Source organism: Macaca fascicularis, chromosome 11, assembly GCF_037993035.2.
Source record: "Macaca fascicularis isolate 582-1 chromosome 11, T2T-MFA8v1.1".
NCBI classification, from domain to species: domain Eukaryota; kingdom Metazoa; phylum Chordata; class Mammalia; order Primates; family Cercopithecidae; genus Macaca; species Macaca fascicularis.
In genome coordinates, this window is record NC_088385.1 from 102241117 (window position 1) to 102265986 (window position 24870).

Below are 24870 nucleotides of genomic sequence, written 5' to 3' on the forward strand. Positions count from 1 at the left end.
TGAGATTGTGCCACTGCACTCCAGCCTGGACAACACAGCGAGACCCCATCTCAAAAAAGAAAAAAAAATGCCGGGATTGGTGGCTCACGCCTGTCACCCCAGCACTTTGGGAGGCTGAGGCAGGTGAATCACCTGAGGTAGGGAATTTGAGACCAGCCTGACCAACATGGACAAACCCCGTCTCTACTAAATATACAAAGTTAGCCAGGCATGGTGGCGCATGCCTGTAATCCTAGCTACTCGGGAGGCTGAGGCAGGAGAATCGCTTGAACCCAGGAGGCCAAGGTTGTGGTGAGCCGAGATCCTGCCATTGCACTCCAGCCTGGGCAATAAGAGCAAAACTCTGCCAAAAAAAAAAAAAAAGAGGTAGATCTACTGTGCATAGATCATTCTCCAGGAAATATTGTTAGGTTAAAAAGAAATCAAGGCACAGAGTGTGCTCCTATTTGTATAGAGAAGTAACAAGAAGAGTACATATACACAAAAACATATAAAAAGTATGTACATTTGTGTGTGTGTGCACAAACATGCTGGCATATACCAGGCTGTCCCCGAACACATTGAGAAAAACTGATAAATATAGTTGAAGTACAGTTGCCTCTGGGACTAAAGTCCTGAGAGTAAAAGACAGACTCTTTTTTTTTTTTTTTTTTTTGAGACAGGGTCTTGCTCTATTACCCAGACTGGAGTACACCCAGGTTAGAGTGCAGTGGCATGATCACAGCTCACTGTAACTTCCGTCTCCCAGACTCAATGATCCTCCCGCCTTAGGCTCCCAAGCACTTGGGATAACAGGTGGGTGCCACCACATCTGGCTAATTTTTATACTTTTTCTTTTGTAGAGACAGGGTTTTGCCATGATGCCCAGGATGGGCTCAAACTCCTGGGGCTCACGTGATCTGCCTGCCTCAGCCTCCCTGAGTGCTTAGGTGTGAGCCACCACTCCTGGCTGAGAGATTTTATTACTTGCCCTTCAGTACATTTTAAAAAGTTGTTATCACATGCATTTTTACTGTTTCAAAGTTGACCACCCCCCCAACACACACAGAGTCTGAAAAGCTTTATAAAAGGTGGTTCAAAGCTTGTATGTATTTACACATATATACACATATATACACATATATACACACACATATATATGTATTTATACATATATACATATATTTTTATATGCATATAAACTCTTTAAGGATAGTTTATTTTCTTCCCAGGATGATGAGATTAAAGATATTCTCTCCTGTTCTTTCCCTTTCATCCCCTAGCCCCCAGACTTGGAGGTCTGTGTAAACATTTTCAAGATTGCCACTTCAAAAAAAAAAAAAAAATCTCTTTGTACTATTGCTTAAGTTGATAAGATATATAAATTATGGCTTTCCCTTCCTGCTGGTAGCTGTTTGTTTGGGAGCATCTTAAGCCTAAGTCTCTAAATAATAGGTAGGAAGGGGAGATCTGGCAAGCCAGTCGATGGCTTTAAAAAAGAAAAAACAGAAGTCAGTAGAGGGATTGTTCAACAGCCTGCAGGGCCCACAGAGTAACCACACAACTTGTTGACTATGCCACAGTGAACAGCAACATAATAATAGGGTCTGTCTCCCATAGTTCTCCGTCTGGTTGTGGGAGAGCTTCCTGACCTGCAAGAAAAGATGATCATGTGCTTCAGGGTTCCTGGTCCTATCTTAACGACACAGGAAGAGCCCCATGCTGAAAAGAGTCCAACAGACACTCTTGGCCATCTAGCTTAGCTGGGAGGCATCCAGGTCAAACCCAGCTAGAGGGAATCCAGGTCTAACTAGAAAGGAATAAATTGTTACAAAAACGTCTCCTGAAACAAGCACTACATAAAATAAATCTGCAACATTTAAGTACCATCAATTTTGCTTTCTTAGAATTGGGATTCACGGCTGAGGCAGGAGAATGGCGTAAACCCAGGAGGCGGAGCTTGCAGTGAGCTGAGATCGCACCACTGCACACCAGCCTGGGCGTCAGAGCGAGACTCCGTCTCAAAAAAAAAAAAAAGATTTGGGATTCACGTCACGAAATGTGGACAGCTTTCTTGTTAATACAAATAGAAAAGCATTCTACACAGCTTGAGGTTGCCTCCAATAAAATATGGCAAGTTCCGGTCGGGTGCAGTGGCTCACGCCTGTAATCCCTACACTTTGGGAGGCTGAGGCGGGCGGATCACGAGGTCAGGAGATCGAGACCATCCTGGCTAACACAGGGAAACTCTGTCTCTACTAAAAATAATCATTAAAAAAAAATTAGCTGGGCATGGTGGCAGGTGCCTGTAGTCCCAGCTACTCGGGAGGCTGAGGCAGGAGAATGGCATGAACCCAGGAGGCAGAGCTTGCAGTGAGCCAAGATCACGCCACTGTACTCCAGCCTGGGCAACAGAGCGAGACTCCGTCTCAAAAAAAAAAAAAAAAGAAAAGAAAAAAATATATATATATGTATATATGGCAAGTTCCCAATCCAATTCCATTATTACACCAAAGATGATGTTTTTCTTATTGAAAACTAAAAAAGTTTTAAGACAAAGTTAGAGTTGACTTAGTATCATTTCTCCTCTTCATGTCCTCATTATGTAATATACTGTCTGTACCTACTTGATGCCAGAAAAAATAAAGGCCATTAGAAATAAATAATGAGGTTGGGATGGCTACAAGGGAATACTTCATAGTTACATACACATATTTACACATATATATGTATACATACTTTTTTTTTTGGAGATGGAGGCTGGAGTGTGGTGGCATGATCTTGGCTCACTGCAACCTCTGCCTCCTGGTTTTCAAGTGATTTTCCTGCCTAGGCCTCCGGAATAGCTGGGACTACAGGTGCCCCACCATGCCCGGCTAATTTTTGTATTTTTAGTAGAGACTGGGTTTCACTATGCTGGCCAGGCTGGTGTCGGACTCCTGACCTCAGGCGATCCGCCTGACTTGGCCTCCCAAAGAGCTGGGATTATAGGCGTGAGCCACCTTGCCCAGCCTATACATACATTTTTACAAATACTTTTGTAATACTTAGAATATATAAAAATGGTGATGCCATTTATTTCAGTAAACATTTATCAAGGGCCTACTATGTTTCATTTACTCTTTTAGGAGGCAGATGAAGATAATATTGAATTAGTTGCAACGTTCAAACTGCAAATTCTATTGACTGCTTCTCTTTCTTTTCCTACTGAGACCTTCTTAAACAGATAAAGAGAGAAGGGATTGAGACAGCCACAGTAATTTAAGATAAAGGAAAGAACCACTTTCTAAAAAGAGACAACTTGGCTGGGCACGGCGACTCACGCCTGTAATCCCAACTACTCAAGAGGGGCAAGACTGGTTAATAAGGTAGGAGAGAAAACAGCTCACCCTTTGACTACCTTCTCTAATAGGGTGACCACTTTGTCCTGGTGTCAGCTGTACATGCCCCTTTGCTTCATCTAAGGTCTTGTCATCATAATCCTAACAGCCACTGAAAAGGTGGTGAGCCTTTTGGAAAATATGACTACTCCACCTGGCCCAGGCTATGCTCTTGATTGTGAGTCAGCACAAAACCATTGCGGTGCAAGGCTGAAAATTAAGGCCAATATTACATTCTGCCTTGAAGTCTGGGGAAAATCAGGAGGGCTCCAAATGGTCTCACTACACACTGCCCTTCCACTGTGCTTCTGCTGATAAAGTCCCCTGGCCACCCTCTTAGTCACAAGGACCAGGCACAGTGTCTGCCTAGCCCTTAGAAGTGGGTTTTAGTTCCCTGCCAGCCAGCAGAGTTATTTAAACAAGCCAATCATATCCTCTCATGGGAACCAAGAGTGACCCCCACCCTCTTGGTACTATAAAGCCTGCCTCCTGCAGCCCCTAGTTGTTCCTGAGTACAGGCCTGGGTGGCCAGGTGTGGCATGCTGTGTCCTCCTCTAGGCTGGGACTACATGTGACTGAGAAACTGCTGTTGATCTCACCTGTCCAGTGTCGAACATCAGGTACTCAGCCATCCCTGCAACCCTAAGCAGAAATCCCTCCCTCACGAATGGGGAGAAGAGGCGGTAATTCAAACAACCTCCAAGGCCAGGCGTGGTGGCTCCCAGCAATTTAGGACGCGGAGGCAGGAGGATCATTTGAACTCAGGAGTTTGAGATCAGCCTAGGCAACATGTGGAGATCCCATCTCTACAAAACATAAAAAACTAGCCGAGTATGGGGGTATACACCTGTGGTCCCAGCTACCTGGGACGATGAGGTGGGAGGATGGCTTGAACCCACGAGGTTGAAGCTGCAGAGAGCAGTGATTGTGCCACTGCACTCAGGCTGGGGGACAGAGCAAGAACCTATATCAAACAACAACAACAACAAAACAACCTCCAAAAAAGGTGCCATTCTCTGGGATCCTGAGGTACAAAGCATGTGCACTGGCAGATTTTAATAAGATTATCCTGAGAAATTACATTGAGAGGTGTATAAAGTCAGCTTTGTTTTTACCTAAGTATATTTTGCATATACATCTAGACTCTGCCATGATACATACTCAAACATTTTCAAGTTACAGGCATTAATTTACATGTTCCAGAAATGTGGCATATTCCATGTTACAGAATGCTAAATGTTACATTATATACAGACCCCACTATAATGAAAGGGTAGGGAAATTACAAGGAAACCAATAATTAAAACCAAAGGACATCTGCTTTCATTCCCAGATGTTATTTTATCTAAACCTATTTAAGTGTATCAATTTCCAGTAGGAACCACAATCATATCTGGGATTTCCCACTAACATAGGGAAAAAGGATGGAAGACTTCTTGGGAGCCCATGAGGAGCCACAGAGGGGGAGGTTAGTCATTGTTCATGAATAAATCTGTCCACTTCCTTATGTAAAACTACACACGAGTAAGCTTATTTGTCATTTTTCTTCTTCGGATTTTATCCATACAAATGATATGTCTTCAAGGTCTACTCTAGACCAGTTATAAATCATCAATAACCCCCCAAAACCATAAGGAATCCACATCTTTCTGAGACAGCACCCTGGGGAAGCTGCAGAGGGTGTTAGGAAAGGACACGGATTTCTTCCTGCACTGTTTTTTTTTTTTTTTTTTTTTCAGACGGAGTCTTGCTCTGTCGCCCAGGCTGGAGTGCAGTGGTGCAATCTTGGCTCACAGCAACCTCCGCCTCCCAGGTTCAAGCGATTCTCCTGCCTCAGTCTTCTGAGCAGTAGAGATGGGGTTTTGCTATCTTTTGGCCAGTCTGGTCTTGAACTCCTAACCTTAAGTGATCCTCCTGCCTCAGCCTCCCAAAGTGCTGGGATTATAGGCATGAGCCACTGCGCCCAGCCTGGTTCTTACATTCTTAAATCGTGGGGAAAAAAAAAAAAAAACAAAATAAAGAAAATATTTTGTAACACACGAAAATTATTTTCATGTCCATAATGACGTTTTCTTGGAAAACAGCCACGCTCATTTGTTTGTGTACTATCTGTCACTGCTTTTGCACTACATTGGCAGACCTGAAGAGATGCAACAGAGACCTATGACCTGCAAAGTCTAAGATATTTATCATCTGGCCCTTCATGGAAAAAGTTTGCTGATCCTTGGTGGTACAGCAGATTACCCAAAAGAAGCAGTATATTTCCTTTGGGGCAAAACCGCCTGTGTTCAAATCTGAGCTCTGCCACATACTAAGTAGGTGAAATTGAGTCAGTTTTTAACCTCTCTGTGCCTCAGTTTTTCCTCCATAAAATGAGGATCATAATATTGCCTATCTGACAGAATTTTGTGGGGATTAAACAAATTAATATAAGCAATGCACTAACGTGCCCGGTATATAGAAAGCTCATTTGCTCACTCACTGTTTCTCTCTACATATATATATTTAGAGTGTTATCTACATAATATTAAGAAAAACAAATCATTGCTGTATATACTTAAAAGTCTAGAATTGTACAAAAAGTGACTTCAGGCTGGGCGCAGTGGCTCACGCCTATAATCCCAGCACTTTGGGATGCTGAGACTGGCGGATCATGAGGTTAGGAGATTGAGACCATCCTGGCTAACACGGTGAAACCCCGTCTCTACTAAAAATACAAAAAATTAGCCAGGCGAGGTGGCAGGCGCTGGTAGTCCCAGCTACTCAGGAGGCTGAGGCAGGAGAATGGCGTGAACCCAGGAGGAGGAGCTTGCAGTGAGCCGAGATTGTGCCACTGCACCCCAGCCTGGGAGACAGTGCGAGACTCCAACTGAAAAAGGAAAAAAAAAAAAAAAACAAGTTACTTCAGGCTGGGCGTGGTGGCTCATTCCTGTAATCCCAGCACTTTGGGAGGCCGAGGCGGGCAGACCATGAGGTCAGGAGATCAAGACCAGCATGGCCAATATGGTGAAATCCCGTCTCTACTAAAAATACAAAAATTAGCCAGGCATGGTGGCATGCATCTGTAATCCCAGCTACTCGGGAGGCTGAGGCAGAAGAATCACTCGAACCTGGGAGGTGGAGGTTGCAGTGAGCCAAGGTTGCACCACTGCACTCCAGCCTGGGTGACTGAGTGAGACTCTGTCCCAAAAAAAAAAAGTGACTTCAGAGAGAAGCTTCTGCATTATCAATCATGTGAAACGGCTCATCACCAGCATCAAGGGCTGAGTCAAGAACTCCTACACTAAGGTCATGTGAGCCACGGTTTTGCAGCAGGTTACTCCTAGAGCTCATTTCCCATGTTTAATTTCACTGCTTATTTTCGGTAGCTTACTACTTGCACAGGAATATCCTGAAGCTCACAATAATTATAGTTTCATGCATATCTCAATATTCTCTCTTATTTCTAAAACAATTTTAGTCACATATAATGACAAATTCACAGGTATTCCACTAGATCTCAAAGTACCTTTTCAAGTATGTTTTGAAAAGCTGGCTTTGTCCCTCTTTGCTTAATAATGATCACATTGATGCGACAAAGGCCAAGAAGGCCTATGAATGACACTGATAAGCATACCTCACGTATGCAATAAAGTTGCTGATTTCTCTGGTAATGTAAACTTCATTTTATAATATGAAGCAAAGAATCCTATTTATTTTCTAAATGGAGATTTTCATATTGCACTGAACTAGAAAGAGCCCAGTAGAATGCAATTTCAAAACAGTGATCACTTGCTCTGAGCTACTAGCTGAAGGCACAAAAAAAAAAAAATGGGGAGAAGAGGGAAGCAGAAGAAATGAAGAAACCAGAAAACAATAAGTAAAGCAGGGTAAAGGAGAGAAATAAGCAGATGGGCAAAGCACCATCCGTGTGTGTGTGTGTGTGTGTGTGTGTGTGTGTGTGTGTGTGTGTGTGTCATGTTACCACTGACACAGGAGAAGGAAGACAAGGTTCCTGCCCTGGGGAAAACGGAGCTGTGAGCCTTTGTCTTTCTCATGTACCTCAAAGATAACAACAGCCTCATAGGGACAGAGTTTACTCCTAAACTTTCCATTTATTCTAAAACTTTCCATGTGAAAAATCAAAACAAACAAAACCCCTAAAACCTTATCTCTCCAGTGGAACCGAGGTGGATAAAGAGAAGAAAAGGAGGGAGCATTTTACTTTTCACTTCATGTACATTTAACTCTTTTTTAAGACAACTATTTTATATAACTTTTATAACCAAACAAATATGTAAAGAACTGAAAATCCCCATTCTCTCTTCTCCAAGTTTACTAATCTCTGTAATTTCAAGTATTCCTTAAAAACACTTTTTTTTTTTTTTTTTTAAATACTTGGTAAGGAAAGGTCAAAGGCAAAGCAAGCAGAGAGGATGAATTAGAGAAAGCTATCCCCATCGGCTCTTCCCACAAAAATACAAAGAAAGAAAAGAAAAAAAATCTGACCACGTTGATATGTGGATTATAGCAATAGTTTTTGGTCTACTTCCTGTAGATAGTCTCCAAATGAATTCTCTAATTCCCTAGACCACTCCCCGCTCTGAAAATAATAAATTCCCTGTACTTTGTAAGGTAAACCCAGTGAACAAAGAATATTTTCACCCTGGGCATCAGGAAATTATGTATAGCAAAATGGAAGCTTCTATACACCCCCACACCTGTGATCACAGTCACAGATTTTACTTAACAGAACCCATCCACAGGGTATTAGCTGCATAGCCAGCACAGATATTTACCGGGGCCAAGATTTCAAAGACCAGGCAGAAAAGACATTAATTTGTAGAGTACAAAAGAGCACACAAAAAATACTTTTGCTTTTTAACACTGTGTGACAGCTCAATAAGAATTAAAGGTGCTTAGAATCACTGCTATCAAGAGTCAATCTAGCTGGGTGCAGTGGCTCATGTCTGTAATCCCAGCACTTTGGGAGGCCAATGAGGGAGGACTGCTTGAGCCCAGAGTTCGAGACCAGCCTGGGCAACATGGTGAAGCCCCATCTTGGCAAACAAATACGAAAATTAGCTGGGTGTGGTGGCATAGGCCTGTAGTCCCAGCTACTCAGGAAGATGAGGTGGGAGGATCACCTAAGCCTGGGAGGTTGAGGCTGCAGTGAGCTGTGATCTTACCACTGTACTCCAACCCGGGTTGACAGAGCGAGACCCTGTCTCATAGAAGAAAAAAAAAATAAGCTAGTAAGGTCACATTCAAGAAAAGGGGAAGCATCAACAGTTAACCAAGTAACCACTGGGTATAAAAGCATACTTAAACTAATTTTACCACCAAAAAAACCTCCTAACCTAGCTAGAGCTAATATATTTGCTTATTTTCACAGTATTTAAGTTTTGCCCTACAGAAAGATTTCTCAGAGTATTTTAAAAAGACCAAATGGATTTCCTTAATAGTCATAGAAAACTTTCACCTTTCAGATCTTTAATATTCTTGTTAGTACTAACTTTCATTGTAAAAGTTCCTTTTATATTCAAATATGGTGCTCCACACACAGTGAATGTGCAGTAAGTACCTGTTAACTAGAAAGAGTATTTAATATATTAAGAGAAAAGATGTAATATATTAAATAGTTTTCGGTTTGTCTTTACAAATCCTTTAAGCATTTTACCTGCCTTCTTAACAGCTAAGACATGGGATTTTATCTGTTGTACAGTAGGAATAAAAAGATGTTTTCTTTTGTTTTTGAAATGGAGTCTCGCTCCGTCGCTCAGGCTGGAATACAATGGCTTGATCTCGGCTCACCATAACCTCCGCCTCCTGGGTTCAAGTGATTCTCCTGCTTCAGCCACCTGAGTAGCTGGGATTACAGGTGCCCACCACTGCACCTGGCTAATTTTTGTATTTTTAGTAGAGATGGGATTTCGTCATGTTGGCTAGGCTGGTTTCAAACTCCTGACCTCAGGTGATCTGCCTGCCTCAGGTCTTCCAAAGTGCTGGGATTACAGGGGTGAGCCACTGCACCTGGCCAAGATGTTTTCCTAAATTAATATTTTTCTAAAATATTTCATAGCTCTTAGGTAATACTCTTAAATCTTTTCCATATAGATACCTAATTAGTCCATACCAGGACTCCGAAAATACTTTATTTTATTTAGGCGTACCCATATGTTACATGGAGACAAGAAAGCAGAGTCTAAAATACTATACTTTGGTCAAAAAATGTATGTTGAAATCCTGAAGTAATTATATGGATTATTCATCCTCTAAAAGAAAACATGTCTTCCATAGCCAAATCATTCTGTATGTAAAATTATGTAAAATTTGTAAAAATTTGTAAAAATTTGGGGCAAGGCATGGTGGCTCACACCTGTAACCCCAGCACTTTGGGAGGCCAAAGCAGGACAATTGCTTGAGGCCAGGAGTTTGAGATCAGCCTGGGCAACATAGTAAAATTTTGTCTCTAGATTTTAAAAAAAAGTTAAAAATTAAAAAATACATAAAAATGTCACTAGACTTGACCGGGCACAGTGGCTCACGCCTGTAATCCCAGCACTTTGGGAGGCCGAGGCGGGCGGATCACTAGGTCAGGAGATGGAAAACATCCCGGCTAACACGGAGAAACCCCATCTCTACTGAAAATACAAAACATGAGCCTGCGTGGTGGCGGGCGCCTGTAGTCCCAGCTACTCAAGAGGCTGAGGCGGGAGAATGGTGTGAACCCGAGAGGCAGAGCTTGCAGTGAGCCAAGACTGCGCCATTGCACTCTAGCCTAGGCAACAGAGCGAGATTCCGTCTCAAAAAAAATAAAAATAAAAAGTCTCTAAACCCTTCACCAGAACATTTTAGTAAATTTTTGCTAAATCCAAAGCTACCTACAGACTGCCTAGATTTTTTCAGTTTCAGTCTCACTACATATAAGATTACAGGGACAGTTCTTTCATTTACAGTTCCATCAAACTAGATTTTTTAAAGAGATACATCTTCTTTGCATTTTCTGAAGAGCCCATTTGGATATGTTAAGACCTGTACTAACCAAGAAACTGTCAAAACTGCTTTTGACTGGCCTGGGAATTTAGACTCCATGCCTTCTTTCTGCAGCTTTGGTGAGAGGGCTGGCGGAATGGAGTGCTTCTTGCATAACCATCCCACAATATGGAAGGATGCTCACTGTGTATCTAATAAAGACAGATGCATGTGAGGTCTTTTAATTCAATTTCTCTTCTCCAAGGGAGCTTTGTTTTAGCAAATAGCAGTAATTCTCCACACCAGTGTAACTGCTTTCCAAAATTAACAGATGTTTCCTGTACATTCTGGAAGCCTGGTCAGTGGGACACTGGTTTACTCAAAATGCAGCTGGATTCTGACTTCACACAAGCAAAAGCAATGTTTAACCTGACCACTGTTTGCTCAGATGTGACTACTTAATTTGTGCCAGGTATCTGCTGGGGCCAAGGATACAAAGGTGTTGTAATCTCTCACAATATTTATTCTTACATACTTGTCCCTGGGTATCTGTGGGGGATTGGTTTCAGGACCCCCCACAGAGACCAAACTCCATGGATGCTCAAGTCCCTTACATAAAATGGTATGGTACTTGCATATAAACTACATATATCATCCTTTATACTTTATTATTATTATTATTATTATTATTATTATTATTTTGAGACAGAGTTTTGTTCTTGTTGCCCAGGCTGGAGTGCAATAGCACAGTCTCAGCTCACTGCAACCTCCACCTCCAGGTTCAAGCAATTCTCCTGTCTCAGCCTCCCAAGTAGCTGGGATTACAGGTGCCCCCACCACACCTGGCTAATTTTTTTGTATTTTTAGTAGAGATGGGGTTTCACCGTATTGGCCAGGTTGGTCTTGAACTCCTGACCTCAAGTGATCCACCTCCCAAAGTGCTAGGATTACAGGCATGAGCCACCATGCCCGGCTCCTCCTGTATGCTTTAAATCACTGTTAGACTACTTATAACCACCTAATATAAATGCTATGCAAATGGTTGTTATATTATTTAGGGAATAATGACAAGAACTAAAAGTCTAAAAGTCTGTACATGTTCAATACAGATGCAACCATCCATTTCCCCCAAAATTTTTTCAATAAGCAGTTGAGTGAATCCATGGGTGTGCAACTGATGAATACAAAGAGCAGAATGTACATGTATTTTTTTAGGGGGGAAGCAGAGGGAGGTTAACAAAGTGTTATGATAGAACAATGAGTTGGTGCTGTGCAATAGTAGAAGAAAGGAGAGGAGTCTACTGTACTGTTTGATATGTAGTTAAAATCAATATAGTAAATGTTAGCTATTTTTATTATACCATCAACAGGATATGCCAGGCAATATGCTAGAGAAGGGAGTGGCGGCACAACGTACAAAAATTCACTTCCTCATTCATTCTTTCAATAAATATTTACTAAGCTCCTACTATGTGTCAGGCACTGTTCTGGGCACTGAGGACAAGGCAGTGTAACAAAATTTAGGATCCCCCATCCATGCAGGCTATATTCTAGTAGGAGAGACACATAAGCAAACAAGTAGATAGTATACTGACAAGAAGAGGAAGTGTTAGGAAGAACGAGACGAGTGGATGGAGAGCAATGGGGTAGACTGGGAGGGGAGTGTATTTTGTTACCTTTCCTACATTGGAAGAGGAGGATTTCCACAAAAGGTAGCATGTGAATTAGGTCTAGAAAGATGAAAAAGTCTCTGTCCGGGAAAAGGGTGTTTTAGGTAGTGGAACAAAGCCATGAGAGAAGAGCATGTTTTGAAATGTAGAATGTGGTCAGTTTTGTGTCGATGGGCAATAAGATGATCAGACTGGGAAGGCAGACTGCCATAATGTGATATTACTGCACACCGCCAGCACTGCTAAAATAAAACACAGTGACAACCACCAAGTGCTGGCGAGGTGTGCAGACACTGGATCACTCGCTGGTAGGAAAGCAAAATGGTACAGCTACTCTGGAAAACAGTTTAGCAGCTTCTTATAAAACTAAACGTGTAATTCCCACACAACTCCCAATTGCACTTTTGGGCATTTATTCCAGAGAAATGAAAATATATTCACACAAAAACCTGAATATGAATGTTCATGACAGATTTATTTGTAAAAGCCAAATGGTGGAAATGGCCCAAATGTCCTTTAACTGAAATACTATTAATACTTAGCTTTAAAAAAGAAAAAGCTATTGGCATACACAAGTTGGATGGTTCCACAGAAAATCATGTGGAATTTCTTTTTTTCTTTTTCTTTTTTTTTTTTTTTGAGGTGGAGTTTCACTTTTGTCACCCAGGCTGGAGTGCAATGGCATGATCTCAGTTCACTGCAACCTCTGCCTCCCGGGTTCACGTAATTCTCCTGCCTCAGCCTCCTGAGTAGCTGGAATTACAGGCACCCACCACCACGCCTGGTTAATTCTTCTATTTTTTTTTTTTTTTGAGATGGTATCTCGCTCTGTTGCCCAGGCTGGAGTGCAGTGGTGTGATCTTGGCTCACTGCAACCTCGGCCTCCTGGGTTCAAGCAATTCTCCTGCCTCAGCCTCCCAAGTAGCTGGGACTATAAGCATGCACCACCATACCCAGCTAATTTTTGTATTTTTAGTAGAGACAGGGTTTCACCATGTTGGCCAGGCTGGTCTCAAACTCTGGACCCCAGGTGATCCGCCTGTCTCAGCCTCCCAAAGTGTTGGGATTATAGGCATGAGCCACCATGCCCGGCCCATGCTGAAATTTTTTTAAGTGCCAATTCCAAAAGGCTACATGCTCTATGATTCTATATTTTTATTATTTTATTTTACATTTTATTTTCTACTTTATTATTTTATATTTTATTTTTATTTTTTTGGAGACAGGGTCTCACTCTGTCACCCACGCTAGAATGCAGTAGTGTGATTACAGCTCACTGAAGCCTTGACCTCCTGGGCTCAAGTGATCTTCCTGCCTCAGACTCCCAAGTAGCTAGGACTACAGGCATGTACCATCACATGTTTTTAAATTTTTGTAGAGATGGAGTCTCACCAAGTTGCCCAGGTTGGTTTTGAACTCCTGGGCTCAAATGATATTCCTTCCTTGGCCTCTCGAAGTGCTGGGGTTACAGGCATGAGCCACTGCGCCTGGCTGTGATTCCATTTGAGATAACTTTTTTTTTTTTTTGAGACGGAGTTTCGCTCTTGTTGCCCAGGCTGGAGTGTAGTGGCGTGATCTCAGCTCACTGCAACCTCCGCCTCCCAGGTTCAAGCGATTCTCCTGCCTCAACCTCCTGAGTAGCTGAGATTACAGGCATGTCCCACCACGCCTGGCTAATTTTATATTTTTAGTAGAGACGGAGTTTCTCCATGTTGGTCAGGCTGGTCTTGAACTCCTACCTCAGGTGATCTGCCCACCTCAGCTTCCCAAAGTGCTGGGATTACAGGCCAGGGGCACCATGCCCGGCCTTATATAAACTTTTTAAACAACAAAAATATCTGAAATAGACTAGTAGTTGCCTGGGGTTGAAGGGAAGAGGTAGGAGGGGGGCGGGTGTGGGTATAAAAGGACAAGAGGGGTCCTGGTGGTGATGGAACGGTGAAGATGGAGATGTAAACTTACACATCTAATAAAATAATATAGAAATAAATACACAAGTGAGTAAAAGTAAAACTGGGGAAATCGAAAGATCAGTGTGGATTCTGTCAATGTTAATATACCAGTTGTGATTCTTTACTACAGTTCTACAAAATGTTACCATTAAGGGAAACTAGCTGAAGTATACTAGTTTCTCTCTGTATTGTTTCTTTGCTACATGTGAATCTACAGTTATATCGATAAACATTTCAATTAAAAACAGTAATAAACCAGATTGCAAATTATTTGTGGGTAGGAACTATCCTTAATTTCTATGCTGTTTTTTCACTTCTACTTCCAAATGCTGAGAGCAGCCTCAGATAAGGACATAATCGGAGGTAATTTATTTGTTTGCTGGTTTTCCTGAGGGGACATGAAGTTTACTGACTTCTATAAAAGTAAAATCTATATTTAAAATGCCATATAAATTCTAAGAAATAATTTCTAACAATCCAAATCTCTCTGAAGCACCTGATTAGCTACAAGGGACTAAAATCACCTGACAACATCCCCTCTAGCAGGTAAAATGTCACTAAGTTTACATGAGAAGAAGAGACCTCTGCAGTCAACTGTCATTAGGTAGGAATCTCAGGCAAAGAATAATGGCAGATTGAGGCCACAGGACTTCACCAGGCTCTATAACAAAAGCCTTCAGAGCAGCATCATACTACTATCCCTTGTCCATCCTCTGTTTTAGCATAAAACACAGGGAAAGGCAGGAAACAAGTCATGTAAAGCAGTGAAACTGACATGTATCTACACCTGTAGACTAAAAACTGAAAGCCAATACTTATATTCCCTTTGATAACAAAATGTCCTGGCAACCAGGCCAACTGTGTAGCTATTTGTGGGTAGACTTTAATTTAAATTAATTTGAGGGGAAAAAAATCACAAATTCATTACAAAGTTAGAATTATAGGATATTTTAAATAAAATACAGTTTGAAAGGGCTGGGCACGGTGGCTCATGCCGGTAATCCCAGCACTTTGGGAGGCAGAGGCAGGCAGATTACCTGAGGTCAGGAGTTCAAGACCAACCTGGCCAATATGGCCAAACCCCGTTTCTACCAAATACACAATAATTAGGCAGGCGCGGTGGTGCACATCCGTAATCAGCTACTTGGGAGGCTGAAGCAGGATAATCGCTTGAACCTGGGAGGTGGAGGTTGCAGTGAGCTTGAGATCACGCTGCTGCACTCCAGCCTGTGTGACAGAGCAAGACTCTGTCTCAAAAAAAAAAAAAAACAAAAAAAACAGTTTGAGTAATTTCATATATTTTTTAATCTACCTTTAACAGTCAAGTACAGTTTTTTTAAATCAGTTTGGCTCTACAGAAGCCTGTTACATAATTAGTACAGTAACAGCAGGTTGTGCATAGAAGGAAGTTATTATTTATTTATTTAGAAACAGGGCCTCGCTATGTTGCCCAGGCTGGTCTTGAACTCCTGGACTCAAGTGATTCTCCCACCATGGCCTCCCAAAGTGCTGGGATTACAGGCGCTCACCATGATGCTCAGCTAATTTTTTGTATTTTTAGTAGAGACGGGGTTTCACTATGTTGGCTAGGCTGGCCTCAAACTCCTGACCTCTTGATCCGCCCGCCTTAGCCTCCCAAAGCGCTGGGATTACAGGTGTGAGCCACCGCACCTGGCCAGAATGAATTTAAACATGCTTTCTATACTATGACTACAGCATTTATTCACTTAAGAAAACCAAATTCAGTTCAGCATAGACAGTATTAATAAATATCCAGTTTTTTTCTTTTTTTTTTTGAAACAGGTTCTTGCTCTGTCATCCAGGTTGCAGTGCAGTGGTGCAATCTAGGCTCACTGCAACTTCCGCCTCCCAGACTTGGGTGATCTTCCCACCGCAGCCTCCCAAGTAGCTGGGACTACAGGTACATGCCACCATGCCTGGCTAATTTTTAAATTTTTTGTAGAGACAGGGTCTCACTATATTGCCTAGGCTGGTCTCAAACTCCTGCCTCAATCCAAGTGATCCTCCTGCCTCGGCCTCCCAAAGTGCTGGGATTACAGGCATAAGCTACCATACCCAGCCGGACGACAAATTAAAAAGTCACAAAGAGGCATCGCAATCCGTTTTACCTTGGAAGCAGATTCAGCAAGCCTTTTGGGAAGACAGGGTCAATGACTATAACCTGCGTCAGTAGTTCCAGTAATGCTAGCAGTGGTTTGCCTAAGAACTTCTCTCAATTTATAGCCAGACTGAACATGCTCCATCATCCAGTATCCAGGTCATACCCTCTCACAATTCAAAATACTCAGGCTGGGCGCGGCAGCTCATGCCTATAATCCCAGCACTTTGGGAGGCCGAAGTGGGTGGATCACTTGACGTCAGGAGTTTGAGACCAACCTAGCCAACGTGGTAAAACTCCGTCTCTACTAAAAATATAAAAATTAGCCTGCTGTGATGGTGCGCACCTATAATCCCAGCTACTCAGAAGGCTGAGGCAGAAGAATCGCTCGAACCTGGAAGGCAGAGGTTGAAGTGACATCATGCCACTGCACTACAGCCTGGGCAACAGAGCAAGACTCTGTCTCTAAAAAATAAAAACAAACAAACAAAAAGAACCCCAAAAGGCTCCAGAAAGCCTTCCTCCTCTAAGAAATCTTCAACTAATTAGAGGGAACATATCACCTGCATCTTTTGGGGGAAATATACCCCTACCATTCATTTAAATCTATTTTTTCCTTAAGTTAATAAGGGTATTATCTTATTATAAAAAGCATTTTAGCCTTACAAAATATTTACTTTGGGGACCCATAAACAACAATTATTAAATAAAAGTGCTTTAGATGTCAGAATGTACGTCACAGAGAGAACAAAATGAGGGATAACAGGTTTAAAAAAGCAACTCTCATGTAAATCAGTGGGGAAATATGAGACATGCATAATCCTTTCCATGCAATTAACATCCACATGTAACTAGTAAATGACAGGAACCATATTTAACTTGCTTTGAATAGCAGCCACCACCCACTGGACTAAATGCAAATATGACGTAATGAATTCAGTTTCCAACCTTTGAAACACCTATTACCTAACCATAAAAGCTTTCCAATCAACAAGCTCTTCCTGCATGAAAAATCTGGGGTCTCTAAAAATGCCCATTAATTTCTATTTATATCACTGCAGGTGTCTCTGTGTTTTCCCTCTAAATAGTGAACAAATTAAGGACAGAAATATTTTGTCCATTGTGGTCCCTTGGGTAGAAGATTCACAGACCTCTACCAATATTACTAATAAAAAATAAAATAATAGTGAAACCATGGCTCACAGCAAAGCACAACATCAACATGTTCTGATTAAATGTCAGTATGCCTCAGGATCAGAAAACTTAGTTCCATACTTCAGTTTATCTACACATTAGCTCTGTGCCCTTGAGCAAGTTATTTAACCTCATTAAGGCTCAGTCTCCTCATCTGTAAAAGAAAACAATAATATCTATCTTAAAGGATAAAAGGGACGAAATGATACGTGCAAGAGCTCCTAGCATAATGCTGGCATATCGGAAATCTTGAGTAAATTCAAGCCATTACTTTTTTTTTTTTCTTTTTTTTGAGACAGAGTCTCGCTCTGTCACCCAGGCTGGAGTGCAGTGGCGCAATCTTGGCTCACTGCAAGCTCCGCCTCCCGGGTTCACGCCCTTCTCCTGCCTCAGCCTCCCCAGTAGCTGGGACTACAGGCGCCCACCACCACGCCCATCTAATTTTTTGTATTTTTACTAGAGACGGGGTTTCACCATGTTAGCCAGGATGGTCTCGATCTCCTGACCTCGTGATCCACCCGCCTCGGCCTCCCAAAGTGCTGGGGTTACAGACGTGAGCCACCGCGCCCGTCCACGATTACTATTAAGCCTAAAATTCATGCTATTTATGTGAATGGCACTTCTAATCCTTCATCTTCTCTGGTTTATAGACTTTTGGTAAGGTAGAGAAAAAACTGGATTGATGGGGAGTCAGTTTGGGGGAAGAAAGTTTTGTTAACATGTATTAGTAGCATCAGATTATTTGTTTGCTGAAAGTTTCTGCCTAGTTTGAATATTCACCTTGCTGAAATCACCATTTTAAAAATAGCCATATAATTCTGTGTTCATATGCATCTGTGTGTGGGGCCTCCTTCCTGACAGCAGTAACAATACTGTTATAAAAGGAGAAAAAAGGGCAATGATGCAAGTAAACCTGAACCTTTCTGCAACAACTAAGATCACTTTTGTCTTCTAAATTTTGCTCACTTGCTCTACAATGCTTCCACCCCAGCATTAGAAGCTTCAGGCTGGAGCTCTGGTTTTGGAATTTCTCATTGCTGTGGTGTGGGCAAAGTCAACAAGTCTTTCTGGGCTTCGGTTGCACCAGTGAGTGAAGACAGTGGACTGCATGATTTATAATCATTCCTTTAGTTCTAAACTTTAATGATTCTAAGACTACATTTAACTTAAAATCATTAACAGACATATTTTAATTTCTAAGTTTTTTCAAACCACTTGATTATTAAAAAAAAAAAAAAAAAATCCTTATTTACTTTTTTCTTACCCCCAGACTTCTAAAAGACTAAGATTTCAGAAACTTTCGTTATCAAGCAAATCATACCTGGACTTGTAAATGATTTAATTATCTATCCCTGCCTTTCTCCCCAGTAAGAAGGGCAGTAGAGATGGACTGTGCTTTATCTGCATGTTTTTAGAGGAGCTATGGAAAGAAAAATTAAGTAGTGGAAAAGCTCCCCCCCTTTTTTTTTGTTGTTGAGATGGAGTCTTGCTCTGTTGCCCAGGCTGGCTCAATCTTAGCTCACTGTAGCCTCCGTTTCCCATGTTCAAGCAATTCTCCTGCCTCAGCCTCCTGAGTAGCTGGGACTACAGGCACGTGCCACAACACCCAGCTAATTTTTGTATTTTTAATAGAGACGGGGTTTCACCACGTTGGCCAGGCTAGTCTCGAACTCCTGATCTCAATAGATCTGCCCGCCTGGGCCTCTCGAAATTCTGGGATTACAAAAAGCTACACTTCTACATTGAAATCTCTCTCTACTTGAGACTGTGGGATACATCAAAAGACCAAAAGAAAGTTAGGGAAGGTGGGGATAAGCTACAAATTATTCCTTCTTTATACATTTTGTCGACTTTGTTGGACTTAAAATTACAGTTGGCAAACAATTCAAAAAATCAGAACTGCTTGTCAGATATAAAACAAGACAAAACAGGCTATTCTAAGTTTATTAAAAACCATATCAACTCTTTAACTTCTAATGTTTCATACGATACTAACATATGCCAAAGTATGTCAACTGTTACAAATGTTATCAAGAAAAACTGACTTCAAAAAATAAATGATCTAAGTAAAACATGAAGCCTTCGACTGAATCCACAGGAGCTAAAAGAACAAGCAGTTACACCATTTCAAACATAAAAAGCCTAAATGTGTTTGTTTTCCTTTTTATTTTTATGGAAACATTAGGGGGAAACTGGTTTTCTTTGTTCAGTGTTTATTATTTCACCTTTCCTGCATCAGAAACCAAAATACTTTGATAAATGGGAGAGTCTGGTAAACAGACCCTTGAAGATGAGGGCTCAGAACCACTAACTATCGCATTTCCATCACTGTTCATTTTTCATGAAATCACTTAAACACCATAACTCAATTCCTTTGCATATAAAAGGGTAACATAGCAACCTTACTCCAATTCATGCTTATATGGAACAAAAAGAGGGGCCTATAATAAATGCAAACAAGAAGGGCTGAGAAACCTGGGAACGAAAACTGAAAGAAGATAGCTGTTCTTCCCAGAAATACAATCATCATGTTTACTCCACTGATAGTCTACTTGGCCACTCCTATTTTTATTGCTCCAATGGTAGATTATCTCTGCCTGCTGTCAAAACTACTTACAAATATACTTTCTTTTTTCTCCAGAGATCCACAAACACAATTACCAGAAGCAGTCTAAACCACCAAAGTAGTTTTTCCATACCACCCAGAAGAAACGAGGCAGTTCCATTCCTGAACTTAAGACACTCAGCATTAAAAAAGGCCAGTACTTCTTTGTAGCTACCCACACCCAAATGTGCTATAACACGAACTGTTCTCTGTACCTAACATAGTTTCAAGAAAGTATTAAAATAAATAGGCTGATATAAACATGTCTAGTCTGCTTTTTTTTTTTTTTAATCCAAAGGGCTTCCCTGAAGACCAAATTTATCTATGCGATTCCAGGAATAGATAATGAATTCTTTAAAAATGTCTAGAAGAACATAAAAAGCTATCAAATGTAATATACAAGCACAGGCATTACTTAATGAATCTGTGAAATATGAACATACTCATTGCCTTCCATAAAGACACACGCCCAGATTTGGAATTCCCCTGAACCACCTGGAAGATGAGGGAGATAAAAGTTCATCTCCACCTCTTCATCCTGTTCCCTTCCCCCTTGCTATTTCCCTCCTCAACACACTAACCTTTCCCTTCTTGAAAGCACCATCATATGAGCAAGAGTCACAAAAGCCATTTATTTAACTTCACTGCTGTTTTATTACTGCCACAGTCTCATTTCCTATTACTTTCTATCACATTTTTCATATATTAGAAGCTAAATATGTTCTTGCAGGTGGGCTGGGAAAGTCACTCGCACTCAGTTATGACTACTGCAAAAATGCATTCTGATTTCCAAACACCCTACTGCAAGGTTTCATCCATTCACTGACTGCAGGATGACTGTCTGATTACCTTTATATATCAGGTCATTACAAGAAGTGCAAATGCTTAGGAGAACATAGTGGGCCCTCCTTTTCCCCCTCACCACTTCTGCCCTTCCCCCAAAGATTTACACTGGGGACTTTTCTCTAGGACCTAGGTCAGAAATTCACTTTACAAAGCAATATTTGTCTCACTGATCCAACTAACTCAAATTTTATAAAAACAAAAATAATCATATCCTTGGCTAAATTTAAGATTTTTAGATTTTTATTATTCAAGAACTTGATGAAAATATGGCAACGGAAAACTAGTTAGCTCTAAAAATAATAATGCAACCTTTTATTCTCCCAAAGTGTGCAAATTTCAGCTATCTCAAAAAACTGTTTTACTAAGCAGGACAGAAACAAACACACACACACATACACACACACACACATTCTTCTTCTTCCATACATTTTTGTAGTCTATATTTTTTTCTTCTATCTCTGACTAAAAATATGCTTCTAAAAGTGTAGAGTGACAATCTGCCATACAAAAGCATACATATGCGCTGGTCGCGGTGATTCATACCTGTAATCCCAACACTTTGGGAGGCTGAGGTGGGCTGATCACTTGAGGTCAGGAGTTCAAGACCAGCCTGGCCAACATGGTGAAACCCCATCTCTATTCAAAGTACAAAAGAATTAGCTGGGCATAGTGGCAGTGTCTGTAATCCCAGCTACTCAGGAGGCTGAGGCAGGAGAATCTCTTGAACCCAGGAGGCAGAGGCTGCAATGAGCCAAGATAGCCCCACTGCACACCAGCCTGGGTGACAGAGTAAGACTCCATTTCCCAAAAAAAAAAGCATATAGATAAAATATCATTTATCTGCTTTGGCAGGAAATGAGACCAAAGTAATACAGCTGGACAAAACACTGCAATTTAATTCCTAATATTAATTAATACTCTTCATAATACTTATTCCTAATTCCTTAAAAAAAATTTTTTTTTGTTTCTTTTTTTTTTTTCCATAGAGATAGGGTCTCACCATGTTGCCCAGGCTGGTCTCGAACTCCTGGGCTCGAGCAATCCTCCTGCCTCAGCCTCCTGAAGTGCTGAGATTACAGGCATAAGCCACCACGCCTGGCCCCTAATTCCTTATTAAAAGGAAAAAAGAAGAGCTTTATTGCCAAGAAAGAAAACCCAATGCTTCTGCTGCAATTTCAAATGCAGGGTAAGTATGCAAACAAACAGATTTGCCAGAACTGTGTGGCTCCGATTCTAACACAAGAAACACAAAGTTAAAGAGGCATACAGATTTTTTATATTTCCTGAGCTGTCTCTGAAAATAACTTACAGGAAAGGGCTGCTGTTGATTATCAGTACCAACCCCCACCCTCTAACTGTGCGTAATCTCATCTGTGCTACGACAACATGGAAATGTTCATAGGCTGTTAGAGTATACTCTAAGCCTTATATTGAAATCCAACAATACCACGAGGTGGTAAATGTAACCAGAGAGAGGTCTTCTAGACTAGGTCTCCTGATTTACAATGAAAATCCCGTAACAGGACTTGTAATGTCATTCAGCAGCTCTTCAAGACCAGTCTCAAATTTAAAATGGGGAGAAACAAAAACCTAGTATTTTCTTTCATCAGAGATGAGAGTATATTGATTCATTTAAAAGAAATAATTTTGAAGTTCAATCTACTTTGAATTCTGGTGCTTGAAGACCAAAAGATAAATCCAAACCTGTCAAATGACAGGCACTTCTGGGAAGAGTTTCAAGGGACAACAATCCACATTTCTGATTCCACTTCCTCTCTTCTCAGTCCCAGTTTGCAATCTGGCTCCTTCTCCAACAGCACCGCTAAAACTGTTCTCACCAACATTAAAAAAAAAACCTCCTAAACACCAGATTGAATCATGCCCACTTAAAAAAGACTCGGTTCAAGTGTTGCCATGTAGGTGATGTTTTCTTTAATACCCTATTCAGGTACAACTAAGAAAAAGACAACTAATTAGTAAAACCGTGTATTATAAACTTCTGTCACCTCACTGGGCAGAAGCTCCTTGGGAGTAGGATCACTTTTCACCTTTGAAAGTACAATGCTTGACATATGGTTGGTATCTGTGAAATAAATAAATCGAGGGTTTGCTAGGTTGCCTAGGAAAACCCAATTATCATACTTTTTCTTTGAAATGTTTATAATAAGAACAAACTGAAACAAAGGAAAAACTTGGAATGTTTCCAGGGAAATTTTTCTTTATAGAATCAAGAAATCTGCCTCAATTTCAAGGAGAAAATTCCAACATTTGGACACGATTATTTTGTTGATTTGTCCATAACCCTTTAAAATAAGGGTTACAGACAAAGGCTCAAAGGCTCAAATTTCAGGAACTTCTCTCTGAACATCAAACTTCTTAAATAAAAATAGTAGTAAATGGGTACCCATCACCTGAGTATCAATAAGATAGAAAGATCCTTTGCCTGCTGGCTGTTTAATATTTATTCTATCTAAAACATTTCAAGGAAGATGTCTCAATTATAACCCCAAAATGTCAGAACAATCCCGAGTGGCTCCCAGTTGCACTATCAACAAAACTGCCTCTGAGAACCCAGAGCGGTGACTAAATGATGACCTATGTGGAACACCTAAAGCTATGGTTTCTCCAGCCATGGGAACTTCCCTTCCAGTCTCCTTCATCTTCAGCTTTGGCTGTTCGTCCTTTCTCCTCTGGGGTTTCCCAGTGCCACTCCTTACGCCCCCATCCAGTCTCCTCCTCCGGTTTCTTCTACTCTCTTTGCCAGGCATCAGAAACTCAAATTAGCCAAATGATGCAGTTAGCAAAGGAGAATGGGGAGGGAAAGAAGGAAGGGATTGGAATAAGGAGAAAAGGAGGTAAAGAAGCCCACTCCCTACTAATTCCCAGCCACTACCCCACCCTTCCCCCTTATCACTCCTTATCGGTCTTCCACACAGCTCACCCAGCCCCCAGTTTCCTCATTCTTCCTTAGTCATCTCATCCTTCCCACAAACCCTGGGGCCTCAGGCCTTGTAGATTTGCTCCTCTGAGATCCCAGGTGCTTAACCCCACCCTGGCTACCACCTCAGCCCCAGCTTGCATCACAGGGACATACGTGCACGCACGCGCACACACCCACCCACACACACAGAGAATTCACCTCCCTTGGGCTGGGGTAGGGAGAGGAGTGGAGGGGAAGATAGGCCAGTAATGGTTAATATAACCAGGGGACTAAACTGAGGACCACCATTTCAAAACTGTTTCTTTGGGAAATACACTCTGAGTTCCAAATTATCATGAACTTTTAGAACACAGTCCTATTAGGAATTGGGGACTGCCTACAATTACTTCCTGATAAATTGTAAACATGTTGTTTTGTAAATGTTGGCTAGGCATGGTGGCTCACGCCTATAATTTCAGCACTTTGGGAGGCTGAGGCAGGAGGATCTCTTGAGACCAAGAGTTCGAGACCAGCCTGGGCAACAAGGTGAAACCCCATCTCTACAAAAAATACAAAAATTAGATGGGCGTGGTGACACATGCCTGTGGTCCCAGCTACCTGAGAGGCTGAGATGGGAGGATCACTTAATGCCAAGGCTACAGTGAGCAGTGATTGTGCCACTGTACTCCAGCCTGGGCAACAGAGCATGACCCTGTCTCAAAAAAAAAAAAAAAAAAAAGTAAATGGTAAGCACTGGACTTACGAAACACCCATATTCTAAAGAAAGCGACCCTATGGGCTATACCAAGCTTGTCAAAAATCTGTTTACTAACCAGAATTTGGTTAGTCACATGTGTAGACTCTATAAAATTCATGATTCAGTGAATTAGAGCCCTGACCCAGACTTTCTTCCCTGAAGGTTGAGAAACTGTGACACCCTTATGATGACCCCAGCAGAAAAATCTTAAGCAGAGTTCATTTGCATTGTTTCTTATCATTTTAGAACCCCAGTCAATGTACTGGATTTTGAATTAATTATTCTAAGGCACAGGTCTGTATTTTCAACAGCCAGATTACCAAACAGGACCCTTTGAGCTCACCTGAAATGTATGCCTCACTGTTCATTTATTTGATCTCAGGGTGTCAAGGTGTCCTCCTCAGGAAGGCTTGAATTTCCTTTCTCCTCTATTCAATGTTGTTTACAAGAAGAACAACCTCCCAGGCAATACTGTGATTCTGACCCTATGACTC

At 41.4% G+C, this 24870-nt stretch overlaps 1 protein-coding gene across 8 annotated transcripts in view; it reads right to left on the bottom strand.

Moving 5' to 3' along the window:
• The window catches only part of FGD6 (FYVE, RhoGEF and PH domain containing 6), a 132282-nt gene that overhangs the window by 95735 nt on the left and 11677 nt on the right, over positions 1 to 24870 (bottom strand). The window contains exon 1 of one of the 8 annotated variants that reach the window (XM_074007524.1): positions 24720 to 24831. The exons of the other annotated variants lie outside the window; for them this stretch is intronic. The gene's annotated coding sequence lies outside the window, so the exon portion shown is untranslated. Of the gene's footprint in view, positions 1 to 24719; positions 24832 to 24870 lie in introns of those variants that run through there. 8 annotated transcript variants of the gene reach the window in all.